The 20,376-nt window shown below is 39.0% G+C and overlaps 1 protein-coding gene across 1 annotated transcript in view; it reads right to left on the reverse strand.

Moving 5' to 3' along the window:
• The window catches only part of LOC308457793 (uncharacterized protein), a gene marked incomplete at its 3' end in the record, with an annotated part of 494,657 nt that extends 481,078 nt beyond the window's left edge, over window positions 1–13,579 (reverse strand). The window contains exon 1 of the mRNA XM_080971968.1: window positions 13,357–13,579. The remainder of the gene's footprint in view (window positions 1–13,356) is intronic.
• Window positions 13,580–20,376: the final 6,797 nt, after the last annotated feature.

Below are 20,376 nucleotides of genomic sequence, written 5' to 3' on the forward strand. Positions count from 1 at the left end.
CATCCTCAATCTTCTTCTGTGGTAGCTGGCATTGATCCCAGCATTGGGAAACCAGGTAAGCAGTGGAACCCCACCCAGACCTGCTGACTGCCACTGAACCTACCCCTCAAATGGGAGATTTGTACTGTCACGGCAAACAATGATGGAATTCAACTAACTGGTCCCACTAGCAGAGGCCTGTGTAAGGATATCTGCTAGCACAATAGGCTCCCCCCCTCTGCTTTCCCATGCCCAAATTGGTAGGGGTGTTTTTTTTGGGGGGGGGGTTTGTAAGAACTTCCAGAATACCATGCAAGGGGAGGGGGAAATCGTTCCATATGGCAGGTTCAAAAGCTTGCAATGATGTTGTGATTGCTATACAGGTCTATGTTGGATTGCTTGGAATAATTGGTGACTACGTGTGGGCAGATACGTGTGAAGAGTTTTGCAAAGACAACTGACTGCTACAGATGTATCTCCCTGGATTGTTAGCAACAATCCTGGCTTTGAAATAAAACCCAATAGGTTTTCCCGTTGGTTTGACTTAATGGAAAACCCTTTGTTAGAAGGCCTCAGGTTAGGCTGGCTCTAACTATTTGTCTTTATATTGGGTAGTTTATATATTTTAAGAAAATGACAAATGGTTGCTTTGGAAAAACTCATTATGGTAACTGATTATTATAGGAAAACCCTGGAAACTTTGTGAAGGAAAGCAGTATTCATAGAGCAGTCTTAGCTTTAAACTAGACTTGTAATTAGAAGAATCTATAAACATTTATCACATTAAGCAAGGACTTGTTCAGTAACTTTAGAAGAAAAAACTGCAAAGTCACTTAAATGTCCTTTGTGAGATGGCCTAGGTGACTGTGACTTACTAGAGCGGGGTGATTAATTTACTTGGCTGAGTGAAGGGCAGTCAGATAGCCCCAACCTGTTTGATGACACGGTGCTAAAATTACATCCTTTTCTATACGCGCACACTTTTTTTAAACGATCAGATTCTTAACCTTTATAGGCAGTAAGATGAGGTCAATGTGCTTTTTAAAAATCTGAGTGCAGCTTGAATGGGCTCCTGTTCTTTAGAATTTTAGCTGTTGCAAAAGTGAGGAGCGACTGGGCAGGACCAGCCCACCCACTTAAGGGAAGTAAGCTTTGAACACTATTTTACTTCAGGAGGAAGGTGGAGGAAAGGATGGGATGCTAAGCCATCTAGAAATTAGATTGGCCACTGCTGCATCAGCAAACAACTCTCAGCCAGCACAAGCACTGCTCCCTCCTACCAAAGACTTGGGGCTGGAGCTGTAGACTTCCTATCTCAGACTCCCTTGCCCAGCCTGTCTCTTCCACTAGCCTGCAGTTAGAAGACCATCTGCATACTCTGCACATGTTCACCGCAACTGGGTATGCGTATTACGGGTACCTTCAAGACACTATTCTTTCCTACAAACTGGGAAATTATATTCAACTACAAATTATGCAGAGTAGACACACTGAAATCAATGCACACAGCTAGGTTAGGTCTATTAATGTCACTAGGACTGTTCTCAGTAAAAGGTAGCTGTATACCATTCAAGAGTTTCTGAGGCTGCAGTCTGTGGCCTGTAAGATCAAGTCATCTTCTGCAGAAGTGTTGCAGAACAGTTGATAATATCTGCATTTGCCCCAGAACTTGATTCCCCACCCCTACACAATGGAGAAGGCAGCCATTTTGACCACCGACAGATTTATCAAACAAGCTAATGAGATCCTGGCCTATGGCCTGTGATTTTTATAATATGGTGCTGGCACAGTCTATTAATTTATGCCTTAAAAGTTACTTGTTAAAGGGGTCATTCTCAGCAGCCTAATAATAATAATAATAATAATAATAAAAAATTTTGAATACCGCCTTATACATGTAGGTCTCAGGGTAGTTACAACATAAAATCACAATATAAAAACACAAAATACATATTAAAAACAAAGACAACCCAACACATTTTGAAAGGGCACTGGGTCCATGACTTCCATAATCCATCAATTTTCAAGTGCTTCATAAAAAAAGTCTGAGAACTACTGGTACAAACTCTTGTGCCAGTGATGAGGGAACTACCTGTCATGTAGGGATTGACAAATCAGTCCCAGTCCATATCATTCTATGCCCACATACGGATTGCTTAAAGTTTTTTAGGATAATTCCAGGGAAATCCTTAAAAAAGAAAACCAAAGAGAAAATTTACACACACACAATCACACACAAATAGAGGTGTACCGAGTGCTGTTTTTTCCTTTTCCAATTTTGGTTGTGTGAAGCTATTTTGCTGGGTAAAAATATATTTTTAAAAATAGAAATGGTACACCTGATATAAAATATAGTCAAACCAGCCATCAGAAAAGTTCATTGATCTGTGGACTAAACCATAGATCTATATTCTGTTCCAAGGACTTGGTCCAACAGGTTGAATGCAGGGGTATCACTGTGAATTGCGAACTGAACCAATAGCGGACTGAATCCCTACTGTCTGTCTGGATGTGTGGGCCTCTCAAATCAAACTAGGGTTATGTCGTCCGAGACAAAACCCATGGTTGCTTAACTAGATGTAGTCTTCTGTCTCATTGTGACATGAGTGTGATGGTGTATCTGAGGAGGCCTACTTTTGTTGAAGGACAGCTACTTTAACTCCAGCTTTTCTTTAGCTTTAAGTATGGAGCCACTATGTTCTGAGTTTGAGATGGTGCCCTATTTTTCAATACACATGAACCGGAGTAGGTGCCAAGAGAACAGCATAAAATGTTTGGAAATCCATATAACCTACTGGAGAAAGCTGAAGGCACTGGGCACTGTTAACCAGAGAATTATTAGTTTTCCATACACAATAATATACTCACAGAGGGAATTACTTTTATTACTGATCAAGGGAAAACACGAGCAAGAATTTTTTTTTTATTTAAAAAAAGACCCTCTGTGAGTGTATTTATTTTATGTCTCCTTTGAGTAAGTTACATTTAAATACAAACCTGATGGATTCATAGATATGTCAAGGAAAGCCAACTACTTGTTTCCATTATAAATATTCCCTTTCACTCTCTCTCCCCAAGTTTGAATCAGTCTGTAAACCTCCACTTTATAAATAAAATAAAAACCATTGTCCCCCTTGGCAAGTATATTGTTTCTTTGTGCAAGGCATCTTGATTCAGCTACACTTCTAAAAAAAGAAGAAGCAAAAAACGATTTGTTGTTCAGCTCCTTGGTGTAGGCAGTAAAAATGAATGATATCTGTTAATAGCGGGGGAGATAAACTATGCTTTTAGTGCTTTTCCCATAACCAGTGTTTCAGATTTACAAACTAGGGTAAACAGTGTAATATAAAGCAGTCCCTCGCCTGAGCCAAGTGTTCATCATACCATCAAAGGGAGAATTAAAACCACTCATCACTTTCCGCAATTGAGTTTTAAAAGTACGGAACAAATGGGAAACTGTGTCGCAGCAGAAACAGACAATTGATCTCTCTCACCTTTGGGTGATTATTGTAGTGATCCTGTGGCAAGTCCCCTGTAAAAGGATCTGACTCACATTTTCTTTCTGTTGTAGATGGCCCAAACCTTTCAGGGGGCTGGATTCTAGAGGGCACCATCATTCATTGCGGCCATTAGTTGATTTATTAAAATTATTTATATCCCACCTTTCAGGATACTAAATTATTCCAAGGCAGCTTGTGTGCATGCACACAAAATAAACTAACATGGCAGTATTAACATATAGCAAATCCTAAGGATCCTTCCCAGGAGGCACTTGGTGGTACGTGACCCTGGGAGTGAGGGAGGGGACAGTAATCTAAAACAGAAGCTGGCTGCTGATGTCTTCTTCATCTGCCTCTCTTACTTTCCTAGGATCCTTTCCACACTGTGTGGGATGTAATCCATTAGAGCAGTCAAATACAATACTTCCTGTTTGCCCAGAGTGGACACATGGGGAGTGTTACTCCAGCCAGTTGAACTTCCTGTTACACCTGGTCTGGAGCATCCTCCCCCTGCGTGTGACCAGGTGGGTGGGCGTGACCCTGGGAGATAAGAGGGGCTGGTCACACAGCCATCTTCCCTCTTCTACTTCCATTTCCTTCTCTTGGACTGCACTGATGGCTCTCTGCCAGCAGCACATGGGCTCATCCTTACAAGGATGTAAGCCACACTGTATCTGCAAACTCCAAGCTAAAGCCTGCCTTCAGGCATCCAACTGTGAACTGAATGTGAGTAAACTTCTCATCACTTGTAAGGAAGATTGTTGTGTCTTTATTCTTTTTAGGAGGGATAAAAGGGGACTTACCAGGAACAGAACCCAATCTGGACAAAGCCAGATTGCATTGCTTAAGTAAAGAGATTCTAATGAAACTAGCAACTAGTTTCCTGCTATATACTGGGGAATGCACTCTGATGCTGACTCACAAGCATGAGTTAGGAAGGATATTTTTAAATCAATATATCATCTCCTAGTATCTACAACATTCCCACACAGTGCCATTAGTCTCAGCAGAAGGGCTGTCCAGCTGGAGCAGGCTGTGGCGACTCCTCTCACTCTCCTTTCTGTTCATTAAAGCCTAGTTTACCTAATTTTGCTGTATCATAGAATCATAGAGTTGGAAGGGACCGCGATAATCATTTAGGACAACCTCTTGAAATGCAGGAATCTTTTGCCCAACGTGGGGCTTGAACCCACGGCCCTGAGATCAAGAGTCTCATGCTGTGCCAAGACGTTATATGATCAGTTTCTAAGGAGAAGCCACACACGACATTGACGCAACATATAAAATCAATTCAAAAGTATTTTTTGTAGCCAATGTGGCTTCGTACAACCAGAAAACACTTCCTGTTGCACAAAGCGAAGTATCTGATTTTCAGCAGTCTCTCTATTCACTGCAATGGTTTGGCACCCCCTCAGAATCTGTTATGGAGGGTTACAAAATGTCCCTCTGCTAAGATATGCTGTTCAAGAAGTCAGGTTTTAGACTGGGATGCAGTCCCTCTTGTATAATTCCATTATGATATAAGTTGACAGGATTCTGGTGCTATAGGCAAACCGACCGGTGCAAATGGTTAAAAACAGGATGTTTGTTATTTGTACTGGCATGTCCTCTCTCTTGAAAAGTGTTTTTTCCACCGGCACAGGGGGCTATGGGATCAAGTTAATCAGATTATGCCGTGTTACACCATGTGAAATGTCCTGGGGCAATGTCATCTTGTGTTACTCTGGTAAAGAGATACTGCTCTTTTATCTAACAATTAGGATGAAGTTTTTATGGCACCTTCAAGCAGAAATTGTGGACAGTAAACACCATCTGCAGTAGTTGGTTGATTTTTATTTGATGGGTAGTTTAGAAAACAACAATGAGAGTATTGCATTGTATCAGTATTGTGGCAAAACCTCTCCAATTATGGCAATTCCTTGGAGGGCATTCCTTTTATGCAGAGAGACGGGAAGGCTTTTGCTCCTCAGACCAAAATGTGGTAGGGAAGTTTAGAAGAATGTTTGGAGAAATATAAAAAAAGAAATTAGAAAGAAATTGGTCATAGAATTAGGATGTATTCACAGCCAGGTCCAGCTGTGTGGGTTTTATGTCTGTTTTATTTTGGGGTGTTTTTAATATACACAGACAGAATATTAACATAAGGTGCCGGAATATTGTGGAAAGGCGTAGTATACGGAGAGTGAAGAGACAATGCCACTTATTTGGTTTATGGAAATTAGAAATGTAGCAGAAGGGATCTTTAGTAATCTTCTTAGGTGGAAATGCTTAGTGGTAGAAGCCTAACTATTTATGCATTTCCAGGCACAGAATGGTCATTATCACTCCTCTATGGTTTTTATAAGCTTCTTGCCTAAATAGTACATTATGAAAATGAGCTACCACCATCAGAAGGTGGGATAAAATTATGCTTCCATTCTGACCCTTGGGGTGATTCTATCAGGACAGTGACACTTGATAAGAAACAGTCTTGAATTATTGCATTATGTGATATTATAAAAGGAACCCTTTGTATCCAGCCATTCTGTCTAATGATCTTTAATATTATTTCCTATTGATATGTTCGTCATGGAAATTCACTTTTTAAAAGATCTGCACAAAGAGAAAAGTGAACAGCACTGCATAGGTAGAGCTATCTGCTGATTTTAGAGTAAAATTACTGGTGCATGCTATAGAATGTAACCTTTTGGTTATATTCTGCAGTAAAAGGAATGGGTTAGAGAGGTTTTTATGTAAATTAGTAATGCTCTGTGTTGGAAGCCTAATTGTACTTTTTATTGTTAGACAAGTCAATACTGCTTTAATACACATTTTATAAGCTCCTTGCTAAAATTGTATATGAAAGGGATTAGTTCCCATAGATGAAAGGCATAATCTTAACAATGAGGCCACGTAAGCAGAATGGTTGAAGTACTGATAAAGGATTTGTTAGCTCCAACACAGAGTAAGTCTTATTAGTCTTATTAGTCACCACTATATGACCCACTGCTGTTCATTGTATGAGCTACATATATATATATACAAGGCTGAGTGACGGAACGGGTGGAGAACGGCGAAATGGAATTTTATTGTGCCATCGTGACAGTAAACAGACAAGAAAAAATGGATGCGAGGCAAATTCTTAAAATACTATACTATCTATAGCCTGCTGAACAGACAAAGAAAGGTATAAACTCTTATGAGGGCAGGTGAGGAAAACATCATAGGGGAAACTGGAAGGAGGTCAGAGTTCAGTCTTGGCTTTCTGTCTTGCTTGATCTAAATCTTCCTACCTGCTCTGCTGGATTCATTATCACAAATGAGGAAATTCAGAGGGGGCTCAGATAATACTGATTCCACAAAAGAAGGGAAATGCTAAGGAATTCTTTTAAATTCTTCTTTTCATATACCTATGCACGCACAAAAACCACCCCATTTGTTTTGTTTGTCATCCTCCCTCCCTTTTAAATTACGTCCCAGATATAATTTATTTTCTCTTGAGGTGACAATGGAGAATAGAAGAGTTAGCTTTTGACAGAATTATAAGAGGAGGAGGAGGGAGGCTAATCCTACAAAGCAGGAAAATACGGTGGGATAGAAGGAAATTAACTCACGAGGACTCCTGGGTGTTTTCTAGCCTGAAAGACTCAGTCCAAGACAAAAGCTGGTTGAGTGGCAGGGGATATAATAACGTCCTTGGTGTAACAAAACAAGAGAAAATGCAACCCAGCTATTAAGGGTTCTCCAACCACAGGAGTGTGATGCAATCCCTGCATGGCCTCTACTGCAGGGATGAGGAATCTGCAGCCATCCAGATGTTGATCCCATCATCCCTGACCATTGGCCATACTGGCTGGGGTTGATGGATGTTGGAGACCAACAACATTCAGAGGTCCACAGATTCCCCACACCTGATCTACTGATTCAAGGTGGCAAGATGCTTAACCTAGTTCTCTAATAGAAGGGGGTTCATCTGGTAAATGCTTTAGATCTATGTGTCGCTAAGTGGCTAGTTTATTGACACTTGGGTGTGGGACACCAAAGTGCAGTTCCTTGCTATAGTGTGAATCACAGATGACTGGGTTATTATTATTATTATTATTATTATTATTAATTATTAGGTTGACACTGTGACACATATGTAGGAGACTCTTGAGTCCCATGGACTGCAAGAAGATCAAACCTATCCATTCTTAAGAAAATCAGCCCTGAGTGCTCACTGGAAGGACAGATCCTGAAGCTGAGACTCCAGTACTTTGGCCACCTCATGAGAACAGCAGACTCCCTGGAAAAGACCCTGTTGTTGGGAAAGATGGGCACAAGGAGAAGGGGACGACAGAGGACAACATGGTTGGACAATGTTCTCGAAGCTACTAACATGAGTTTGACCAAACTGCAGGAGGCAGTGGAAGACAGGAGTGCCTGGCGTGCTCTGGTCCATGGGGTCATGAAGAGTCAGATGCGACTAAACGACTAAACAACAACAAGTGCCACATATTACTGTAATAGGTATGTATGGACTGGCAGGTTGGCTAGCAGTCATTTTTTGGTGGGCTAGTTTTGGAGTTTTATTTGCCAGGCATGTTTAAACAGAAATAATATATAGACTTCTGATAGCTTCCATGCTTCCATTTTCACAACAAATTCTTAGCTGGTCAAAACAGACGTGGCTTCATTAGGACAGATAAAATGATGCCAATTTTCACTATGTGGAGAAGAACATCTCTATGTATGATGTCTAGCCAATGTGAATGGGCTTGATGTTTTATTTAGGGCCCTACACAGTATTTATATATGTAGATTTTTACCTGGATAATGCCCAGAGTGCAAATGGGGGCTGTGTTGTCATGGACTGGTTGGATACAGAGGAATGGTGGGAGGAACCAGCTGGGGAACCACCAAGGGGAGAAGGCTCAGAGTCTGGGAAGTGGTGGTGGGACAATGAGGAGTGGCCACAGGGAGAAGAGGGAGTGAACTGAAAGATTCAGTGGCTTCCCACCTGAGTTATTTTACTGTGACTGCACCAACCCAGCAGCTCAGCTCCTCCGCTAGCACGGGATCCTGCTGTTGTGTGACACCATCCTCCAGTCACAGAGCGCCCACAATGCAGTTCTAAAGGTGTTTGATCCTTCCATGTGTGGAATTCAGTATTTCAAAGGAAAATCAGTGGTGCTGCAAACAGGTTGAATCCATAGCAAGAGAATTTCCATTGTTTCAGCTGAAAATGTAAGTGTTCTTGCCATGTACTTTTTTTTTTAAGTGACTCTTTTAAATCCTAGTTTATAAATTCACTTACCTCTTCACCCTATTCTTGAAATGTTTGGGATTTATTATTTATCACCTTCGCTTTTCTGTAGGCTTTAATGAAGGCCACTTATTGGGAAATCGTTCATCATGTGTTTCGTGACATGACCCATTCAGCTGGGTTTTTGTTCGTATTTGTAATTTATTTTACATTGATTTTAGAATATCCTTATACAAAAGCTTAATGAAGATAAAAGCATGCTTAAAAAATTCTTATTAATTAGGTCAGAATTATCAAAGGATTTCCCATGTAAAATGGTAAAAACAAGCCCAATATTTGTGATAGGGTAATCCTGAAATAAAAATATGGTATCTTCCTACATTACAAAACCTCAGATAGGGCACTGAGTGACTACTTCTAATGTAAGTACTTTGGCATCAGCGCTTCTCAGATATGGATGGAGTACGCATGCACATTCAATTGCCTAATGGTGTCCGTATCACCCAAGAGATTGCAGCCGCAGAGATAAGAAAAGAAGAGTTGTTCTGTTGTCTGGAGAGGTCACTTCCTACTTTGCACACAGCTGTATTGGGGACGCAAGAGGTGTTGATAGATTTTAATAGATGCTTGTTAAGGCTGTATTTGCAGCTAGGTATAATTATGTGATTATCTAGGAAGGATGGTGTGTCAATTTTAATACTGTGTTAAAGATGTTCAGTATTTGTAAAAAAATTGTTTTCATATGCTTTGATTGCATGCCTTAAATGGGCTTCTTTCATTTTCTTGCTCCTGCCTCCCTTTCCCTCCATCTTTGGGCTTTTTTATTGTATAAGAAGCTGCTGTCAACTCTATTGACTTTCCCCCCTTTAAATTGGATACTTGCAGAATAATGGACAATGTTTCTTCAGCTGACGACATATGTTGATCTGAAAGACTAGGGCAGGCTATGTGACAATGAAGGTTTAAACTCTTTTCCCCTGTTAGGGGAAAAAAATGGGGCATAGAGCTGAACAACCCATAAATGTGAAAGTCTTTATATGATGTTGTTCACCAGAGACTTGTCAATAGACTGAGCCATATTGGTTCTGGCAGTCTTTCTATTGGGACAATATTTGCCTTGAAGTACTATCTTTTCTCTTTTTTCAATGTCAGCCTGAAGGCTCTTAGACAACATATGTTCATTTCATGTCATAGAGATATTGCTTCTGGTATTGCAAATGCATTACCACATTGAGCTTTTTTGTAAAACAGATGGTACATATTAAGGTCTCGGTTTCTTAGACGGTTTCTGCAACAATTGCACTGCATTCTTCACGTTGACAAAAACATCATCAGCATCACACAGTGCGGCACTAGATTATGTCAGAATGGTAAATGAAGGCCCACAGGAGAAAGATCTATAGAGGTGAATGAGCCTCTTTAGAAAACGGAGAGACAGCGTTAATCAGTTATAGGAGATGCTTTCTTGCACATTAAGGCAATAGTCTTGAGAAGCGATCCATTTAGTGAGAACATGGCAAACAGTGAAGTTATCTTGATTTGGTAGGATTGGGAAGGAATTTAAGGTCACCTAGTCCAATGCCACACCCCCTATCAGTCCCAAATTCACACCGTACATACTATGATGCCCCTGGAACAGCCATCATTTTCTCCAAAGAATTCTGGGAGCTGATGTTTGAGGGTGTTTGAGGGCTGTTACAAGACCATCTATGCCCTTCCCAGAGCTGTAATTCTTAGAGTGGTTTAACAAGAATTCCATCTTCTCAGAGTTCTAGTCCTCTTCCAAAGCTACAATTCAAACAGGAGTCTCCTAACAACCGTCAGCACTCTTAACCAACCACAGCTCCCATCATTCTTTGGGGGAAGTCATGACTGGTGGTAATGGGCTCAGCCTAGAGTTTCTGAATGATATTTATTAAGATTTCAAAAAGAAGAATTACATAAGTAAAGAAAAGGAGAAAAAACAAAAAACAAACAAAAACAAAAGACAAAAGTAAAAATACAAGAAAAATACAAAATACAGAAAAAAAGAATAAAAACACTTAAAAATACATCAGTCTTTCCATGTCTTACATTCATTTCCTTACTTCCCTGACCTCCTCATACCTCCCTTTTTTGTATTCCAATTCAGTTAGTTAATTCAGCAATTTCTTTCCCTCTTTATTTTCTCTTAGTCCTTTAACTTAATATACTATAACTTTGGATTTTCACCTGTTAACAGTCCATTTTTACATACGCCTTTATAGCATTGCTGCTTAAACCACTTAAGTTCATTCTAACATCATTCTAACATTCATTAATTTTACAATATTTCTGTAGATAGTCTTTAAATTTCTTCCAGTCTTCTTCCACCGACTCTTCTCCCTGGTCTCGGATTCTGCCAGTTATTTCGGCCAATTCCATGTAGTCCATCACCTTCATCTGCCATTCTTCCAGAGTGGGTAGGTCTTGTGTCTTCCAATACTTTGCAATAAGTATTCTTGCTGCTGTTGTGGCATACATAAAGAAAGTTCTATCCTTCTTTAGCACCATTTGGCCGACCATGCCCAGGAGAAAGGCCTCTGGTTTCTTCAGAAAGGTATATTTAAATACCCTTTTCATTTCATTATAAATCATCTCCCAGGAAGCCTTAATCCTTGGGCACGTCCACCAAAGGTGAAAGAATGTACCTTCAGTTTCCTTACATTTCCAACATTTATTATCGGGCAAATGATAGATTTTTGCAAGCTTGACTGGTGTCATGTACCACCAGTATATCATTTTCATAATATTCTCTCTTAAGGCATTACATGCCGTAAACTTCATACCTGTGGTCCATAACTGTTCCCAGTCAGCCATCATTATGTTATGTCCAACATCTTGTGCCCATTTAATCATAGCTGATTTCACCGTTTCATCCTGTGTATTCCATTTCAACAGCAAGGTATACATCTTTGACAGATTCTTAGTTTTGGGTTCTAGCAGTTCTGTTTCTAATTTTGATTTTTCCACCTGGAAGCCAATTTTCTTGTCCAAATTATATGCCTCCATTATCTGATAATAATAAAGCCAGTCTCGCACTTTGTTTTTTAATTTCTCAAAACTCTGCAGTTTCAGTCTATCTCCATCTTGTTCCAAAATTTCCCAATATTTCGGCCATTTGACCTCCATATTGAGCTTTTTCAGAGCTTTCGCTTCCATCGGTGACAGCCACCTTGGGGTTTTGTTTTCCAATAGGTCCTTATATCTTATCCAAACATTGAACAATGCTTTTCTGACAATATGGTTTTTAAATACTTTATGTGCTTTGACCTTATCATACCACAGATATGCATGCCATCCAAATACATTGTTAAAACCTTCAAAATCCAAAATGTCTGTGTTTTCAAGAAGCAGCCATTCTTTCAACCAGCAAAAAGCTGCTGATTCATAATAATGTTTAAGGTCTGGCAGGGCAAATCCATCTCTTTCCTTTGCATCTGTTAGTATTTTAAATTTTATTCTAGGCTTCTTGCCCTGCCAGACAAATCTAGAAATATCTCTCTGCCACTTCTTGAAACAGTCCAATTTGTCCACAATTTGCAATGTTTGAAACAAAAACAACATTCTAGGCAATACATTCATTTTTATCGCCGCAATATGGCCCAGCAGTGAAAGCTTCAAATTTGACCAAATTTCTAAATCTTTTTTCACTTCAGCCCAGCACTTTTCATAATTGTCTTTAAATAAATTCCCATTTTTTGCTGTCATGTTAATCCCCAGGTATTTCACTTTCTTAACCACTGTTAAACCTGTCTCATTCTGAAACCTCTCTCTCTCAATCGGTGTTAAGTTTTTCTCTAAAACCTTGGTTTTTAACTTATTCAGTTTAAATCCTGCAACCTGACCAAATTCTTGAATCAGTTCTAATACCCTTTTGGTACTAGATTCTGGCTCCTGTAACGTCAATACTAAGTCATCTGCAAATGCTCTCAATTTGTACTGTTTGGCTCCGACTTGTATACCTTTAACCAACTGGTCCCTTCTAATCATATTCAGCAAAACCTCCAGGACCGATATAAAAAGCAATGGGGAGATTGGGCAACCTTGTCGTGTCCCTTTTTCTATCTTAAATTCTTCCGTCACCACATTATTTACAATTAATTTAGCCTTTTGTTCTGAATAAATTGCACTTATACCGTTTTCAAAGCCTTGGCCTACCCCCATCCCCTGTAGGTTCTTCTTCATAAAGCTCCAGGAAATATTGTCAAAAGCTTTCTCCTCGTCCACAAATATCAAAACTGCCTTAGTATTTATGTTCACTTCTAATTTTTCTAAGATGTTGATTATGTTTCCGACAAGTGTCTGCCCGGGAGAAAGCCTGCTTGGTCTTTATGAATCTCTTCCATTAACACTTTTTTTAGTCTTTTAGCCAAAATGTCTGCAAAGATTTTATAATTCACATTAAGCAATGAGATGGGGCGGTAGTTCTTAAGTTGCATCTTTTCAGTCTCTGTTTTCGGTACAAGTGTAATATACGCTTCTTTCCACGACTCTGGTGCCCTTTCCCACCCATTATTTCGTTACAGACTTCCTTCAAAGGTTGTACCAACCATTCTTTTAAGGATCTGTAATATTTAGAGGTCAGTCCATCTGGTCCTGGAGATTTACCTTGTTGCATATTCTGAATGGCACCTTCTATCTCCTGTTCTGTTATTTTATAATTCAACATTGATTTACTTTCCTGAGAGATTTTTTGTAATCCATTTGTTTTCAGAAATCGATCTAAATCAATTTCTTTCTGTGGTCCTTGTGTATATAATTGTTTAAAGTACCTCTGGAAACAATTTCTAATCTCAACTGGGTTCTGTATATTCCTTCCTTCCACTTCTAAATTTGTAACTGTATTTAATTTTTGTCTTTTTTTCATTTGCCAAGCCAACAATTTCCCACATTTATTAGCTGACTCAAATGTTTTTTGCCTCATTTGTTTGATTTTCCATTCTATCTCCTGATTCATCATTTTCATATATTGTACTTGATGTAATTTTATTTCTCTCAAAATCTCTTGCGACTTAGGTTTTGCTCTCAATTTCTTTCCACTTTCTTTTATTTTCTCCAAAATTTTATCCTTCTTCTCATTTTGAGTTCTCTTCTTTAATGCATTCTGTTGTATCAAGAACCCTCTCATAACAGCTTTGCTAGCGTCCCAGATTACTCTTTTTTCCACATTGGTGTTCATATTTATCTCAAAATAGTCTCTCAAGGTTTTTTGGGCCTTTTTATACATTTCTTCATCTATGAATAAGGTGTCATTCATCCTCCATCTGAAGGAGCCAGTTGGTGTTAATTTCATCTCCATCTTCACAGCATTATGGTCGGAGCAGGTTTTTGGGCAGATTTCCACTTTTCTTATCTTTGGTGCCATTCTTCTAGTTACCCATATTTGGTCAATTCTTGTCCATGTCAGTTTGGCTTCAGAGAAGAAGGTTCCCTCTCTGGCCAAGGGATTCTTTGTTCTCCAAGTATCAACTAAGTCCAAGTTGTCTGTCATCTCAAAAAAAGTTTTCGGTAATCTGCCGTCCTTAGTGACTACCTGTCTTTGTGCCTTATCCATGTGTGTAGATACCACTCCATTCATGTCTCCCATCAAAATCACATTATAATCCAAATAGTCCATCAAGGTCTCATGCAACTTTTTAAAAAATTCAGATTTCCCCTCATTTGGTGCATAAACTCCTACTATCAAAAATTTCTCTCCTTGTGTTTGAATTTCAATTGCCACAAATCTTCCTTGGTCATCTTTGAAGATAAATTTCGGTAGTAGTCTCTCCTTTGCATAGATCACTACCCCTCTTTTTTTAACCTTGTCCGAAGAAATAAACTCCTGACCCAGTCTTTTATTAATCAATACTTTCCTGTGTAGCCTTGTTACATGTGTTTCCTGTAGACAAATCAAGTCCAATTGTTCCTTTTTTAATAAATGAAACACAGATTTCCTTTTCTGAGGGGAGTTCAGACCATTACAATTCCAGCTTAATAGTTGCAGAGCCATGATGTAGTTACTTTGCTTCTCCTCCAACTGCACCCAGTGCCTGTTCCTGATCTGTCGGTGGTATCACCTTCTCCAGGCGGTCTTTTAGTTCAGGAGGTAATCTTGGTATGTCTAAAGTTTCACTTACTAGTGCTCTTAACTCTTCTGCAGCTTCCTTCTGTAGGTCTTCTCCGTGGTCTCTCCAAAATCTATCTTTGTCGTCCTCTGATCTTATTTTTATCTTCTTCCCTTTGTAACTAAAGGATAGGCCTTGGGGGAATTCCCACCTAAAAATGATTCCGTTGCTTCTCAACAGGGCGACCAAATCTCTATAGTTGGACCTATGGTCCAGAAGATATTTCGGAATGTCCTTAAATATCTCTACTTTTGACTGATGAATTTCCAAAGTCTTCTGGATATGCAGACTCAAGATTTTGTCTCTCTCCTCTTTTGTTTGGAGGGTGATCAAACAGTCTCTCACCCTGTCCTTCCTCCCTCCTCTTCCAAGCCTAAAAGCACTCACTATCTTGAAACCTTCCTTCTCCAAATCTAGGTCCCAAAAGTCTGAAAATTCCTGCATAAGAAAATCAGTCAGATTGTCTTTCTCAAGTTCAGGTACGGCCCTGATCCTCAAATTTGTTTGTTTCTCCTTCAACTCAATCATAGACAATATTGACCTGTGGTCTTCAAGTTGTTTGTGTATCGGTGGTATCTTCTCTTCTACAGCAGTTGCTATTTCCTTTGCCTCTTCAGCTGTCTTTCGTGTCGAGGTAGATTCCTGTAGTAATTTCTGAATGGTTTCTGTGTTGGTATTTACCTTCTGTCCCAAATTATTAATACTTGTGGTATTTTGATCAATTTTGCCTGATGCTTCAGCTACTTGTTTACTTATTTTTTCCAAAGATTCGTTAATTTTACCTAGTGCCTGAGCCAAAGCATCTTCAGATGCCATTCCTTTGGGTTTAGGTTGTGCCGATGCGGCTCCTGTTGGTAATCCAGAGGGACCAGAAGGACCAGATGTCGATGCTCTTCACTGCAACCCACCGTCTGTACGAAATAATTTGCCAGACCTCGTCGTTTTTTCCTGTAGCAAATCTATTTTCTCCTTTCCATCTGCCATAACACTCTAGATAAGGCCCAAGGTCAATCTCACGATCAGAATTTGTTTTGGAGTGGAAAATTCCCTTGGCCCAGCTGCTATTATAACAATTTCAAACTTCCTCTAGGGGGACACAGTAGCAGTCAGAAATTATTGTCTTAAAGTAATTAACCTTTTTTCCTTTAGCCCCCCAATTCACAAAAAAGACGACAGTTTCAATCTCAATTATTTTCAGTTACTTTAAAACCAGGAGAAGCCATCCAGAAATATTGTATCTTAGTTGTATCTCACTTGCAGAGTTAACTGTCAAAGAGTACTTTCAGCAACAGCACATTTCACAGTACGGCATTCTTTTTTTTTTTTTAAAACAATTTATTGGGTTTTACAATAGAAATAAACATAATAAACAATATAACATTTGTCTTAACATAGTTTCACATTTTCTTTGGACTTCCTCACATCTCCCGCTCCCACTTTCATCGTTATAACATTTTGTCAGCAATTTATCATCTTATTTAGATTCTTATATCCCTTCTATGTTTCATAATCTTATAGTTCTCGAAAGGGGTTAAATTTTCACAGTCTTACTTATTTTCTTAAAAACTTCTAAATTTAGTGGTGCTCAGTTATTTTGGTCTAGCATCTTATTTAGCATTCACTCAAATTACAATGTTTTTGTAAATAATTCTTAAATTTCTTCCAATCCTCCTCAATCCTCTCTTCTCCCAGGTCACGAATTCTGCCGGTCATTTCAGCCAGTTCCATGTAGTCTATCAGTTGCATCTGCCATTCTTCCAGTGTGGGTAGATCTTGAGTTTTCCAGTGTTTTGCGAGAAGTATCCTTGCTGCTGTTGTTGCATACATAAAAAATGTCTGGTCCTTCTTTACCACCCCTTGGCCGACAATACCCAAAAGGAAAGCCTCTGGTTTCTTAGTGAAGGTATATTTAAATACCTTTTTCAATTCATTGTAAATCATTTCCCAGAACGCCTTCACTTTAGGGCAAGTCCACCAGAGGTGGAAGAACGTTCCCTCGCACTCCTTACATTTCCAACACTTATTATCAGACAGGTGGTAAATTTTTGCAAGTTTGACTGGGGTCATATACCATCTATAAATCATTTTCATTACATTTTCTTTCAGAGCGTTACATGCAGTAAATTTCAATCCATTACTCCACAACCTTTCCCAGTCCTCAAACATGATATTATACCCAATGTCCTGTGCCCACCTTATCATAGCCGATTTAACCGTTTCATCTTGTGTATTCCATTTCAACAGCAAGTTATACATCCTTGAAAGTACCTTAATCTTTGGTTCTAACAATTCTGTTTCTAGTTTCGATTTCTCCACCTGGAACCCTAGTTTCTTATCATTTTTAAAAACTTCTTTAATCTGAGCGTAATGTAACCAATCTCGCACTTTGTCTTTCATTTTCTCCAAACTCTGCAATTTCCAATTATCTCCATCCTTTTCTAGTATTTCCCAATATTTTGGCCATTTAGCCTCCATATTGGGTCTTTTTCGGGCCTTAGCTTCCAGAGGTGAAAGCCACCTTGGTGTTTTATTTTCCAGCAAGTCTTTATATTTTGTCCAGACATTAAACAGTGATTTTCTGACAATATGGTTCTTGAAGGCCTTATTTGCTTTAACCTTGTCATACCATAAATATGCATGCCATCCAAAAGTATTGTTAAACCCTTCCAGATCTAACACGTCAGTGTCTTCAAGAAGTAGCCAGTCTTTTAGCCAGCAGAACGCTGCGGCTTCATAATACAGCTTTAGGTCTGGCAGGGCAAAGCCCCCTCTTTGTTTTGCGTCAGTTAGTATCTTAAACTTAATTCTGGGCTTTTTGCCCTGCCAGACAAACTTAGAAATATCTCTCTGCCACTTCTGAAAGCACTCCTTTTTGTCCAAAACCTGAAGTGTTTGAAATAAAAACAACATCCTTGGCAATACATTCATCTTGATAGCAGCAATTCGGCCTAACAAAGAAAGTTTCAATTTTGACCAACTGTCTAAGTCTCTCTTAATTTCTGTCCAACATTTTTCATAATTGTCCTTAAATAGACTTAGATTTTTTGCTGTTATGTTTACCCCTAGGTATTTTACTTTCTTAACCACATTAAGTTCCGTCTCATTCTGAAACCGTTCTGACTCTGTATCAGTCAAATTTTTTCCCAAGACCTTAGTTTTCTGTTTATTTAATTTAAACCCAGCCACCCGACCAAAGTCATTAATCAGTTGTAATACTCTTTTCGTACTAGGCTCTGGCTTCTGCAGGGTCAAAACCAGGTCATCTGCAAAGGCTTTTAATTTGTATTGTTTCTGTCCGACCTGAATTCCTTCCACCAACCGATCCCCTCTAATCATGTTCAATAGCACTTCCAGAACCGAAATGAATAACAAAGGGGAAATAGGGCAACCTTGTCGTGTCCCTTTTTCAATTTTGAACTCTTCTGTAACCACATTGTTAACTATCAATTTAGCTTTCTGTTCTGAATATATCGCCTCAATCCCATTCTCAAAACCCCGTCCCACTCCCATCTCTTTTAAATTTCCCATCATAAATTTCCAGGAGATATTGTCAAAGGCCTTCTCCGCATCTATAAAAATTAAAACTGCTTTTGTATTTATATCTGTTTGCAAAAGTTCCAAAATGTCAATAATGTTCCTTGTATTAGCAAACAGATGTCTACCTGGGAGAAAGCCGGCCTGGTCCTTATGAATTACTTCATTTAAAACTTTTTTAAATCTACTTGCCAAAATGTCTGCAAATATTTTGTAATCCACATTTAGAAGGGAGATGGGACGATAGTTCTTAAGTTGTGTCTTTTCAGCTTCCGACTTTGGTATTAATGTGATAAACGCTTCCTTCCACGACTCCGGTGCCCTCTTCCCCTCCATAATTTCATTGCTGACCTCCATCAAAGGTTGTATCAAATAGTCTTTTAATGTCTTATAGTACTTGGAAGTCAGCCCATCTGGCCCTGGAGATTTGCCGAGTTGCATGTTCTGAATGGCTTGTTCAATCTCCTGTCGTGTTATTTTAGAATTCAGGATTGTCCTATTTTCTTGTGACAATTTAGATAGTCCATTTTTTGCCAAAAATTGTTTAATCTCAACTTCATCTTGCGGCCCTTGGGTGTATAGTTTTTTGAAATATCTCTGGAAACACTTTCTAATGTCCACTGGATTCTGGATGTTTTTTCCATCAACCTCTAAGTTTGTAACCGTATTTAATCTTTGTCTTCTCTTCAACTGCCAAGCTAGCAGTTTTCCACATTTATTCGCCGACTCAAACGTTTTTTGTTTCATTAATTTAACCTTCCATTCAATTTCCTGATTTATCAGTTTAGAATATTGTGTTTGATAAAGTTTAATTTCTCTCAGAGTTGGCTGTGACTTCGGATTCACTCTTAATTTCTTCTCTAATTCTTTTATTTTATCCAAGATCTTATCTTTTTTCTCATTTTGTGTTCTTTTCTTTACTGCATTCTGTTGTATCAAGAATCCCCTCATTACAGCTTTGCTTGCGTCCCAGACGATTCTTTTTTCCACCGTAGTATTCATATTTATCTCAAAGTAATCCTTCAAAACTTTTTGGGCCTTCTTGGTAATTTCCTGATCTCTGAACAAATTGTCATTCATCTTCCATCTAAAGGATCCAGTTGGTAGTAGTGTCATATCCATCTTTACTGCATTATGGTCGGAACAGGTCTTTGGGCAGATTTCCACTTTTCTGACCTTAGGTGCCAGGCCTCTAGAAATCCATATTTGGTCGATTCTTGTCCAGGTCAGTTGGGCTTCAGAAAAGAATGTTCCCTCTCTTCCTAGTGGGTTCTTTGTCCTCCAGATGTCAATCAAATCCATATTGTCTGTCATTTCAAAAAAGGTTTTAGGTAGTCTGCCGTCTTTTGTAACATTTTGACTTTGTGACTTGTCCATGTTAGTTGATACGACCCCATTCATATCTCCCATCATTATGATGTTGTTGTAGTCCAGATAGTCCAGCATTGTCTCCTGCAGCTTCTTGTAAAATTCCGATTTCCCTTCATTAGGTGCATAGATTCCTAATATCAACAGTTTCTCTCCTTGATATTGTATCTCAATAGCCAAAATTCTTCCATGTTCATCTTTAAATAAGAATTTAGGTGACAGGCTCTCTTTTGCATATATCACCACGCCTCTCTTCTTGACTTTATCCGACGATACAAATTCCTGGCCCAATCTTTTATTTATTAACACTTTTCTGTGGAGCCTCGTCACATGTGTTTCTTGTAGACAGATAATATCCAATTGTTCTTTTTTTAATATGTGAAATATTTTCTTCCTTTTTTCCGGAATGTTACAACCATTAATGTTCCAACTCAGCAATTGCAGAGACATCCTGAATTGATCTGGTTATTTCTCCAGGGGTGGTATCTTCTCTGAATCTTCAGGTTCCCCAGGTGCTGGTGTTGATGCTGGCGTTGCCCCAGGCCCAGAGGGTAATTCAATTCCTTTTTGAAGGTCCTCTCCGTGTGTAGCCAAAAATTTGTCTCTCTCTTCCAATGTTCTAATTTTAACCTTTCTCCCTCTA

This window comes from Podarcis pityusensis (genome assembly GCF_964106645.2).
Source record: "Podarcis pityusensis genome assembly, chromosome: 10".
Taxonomy (NCBI): domain Eukaryota; kingdom Metazoa; phylum Chordata; class Lepidosauria; order Squamata; family Lacertidae; genus Podarcis; species Podarcis pityusensis.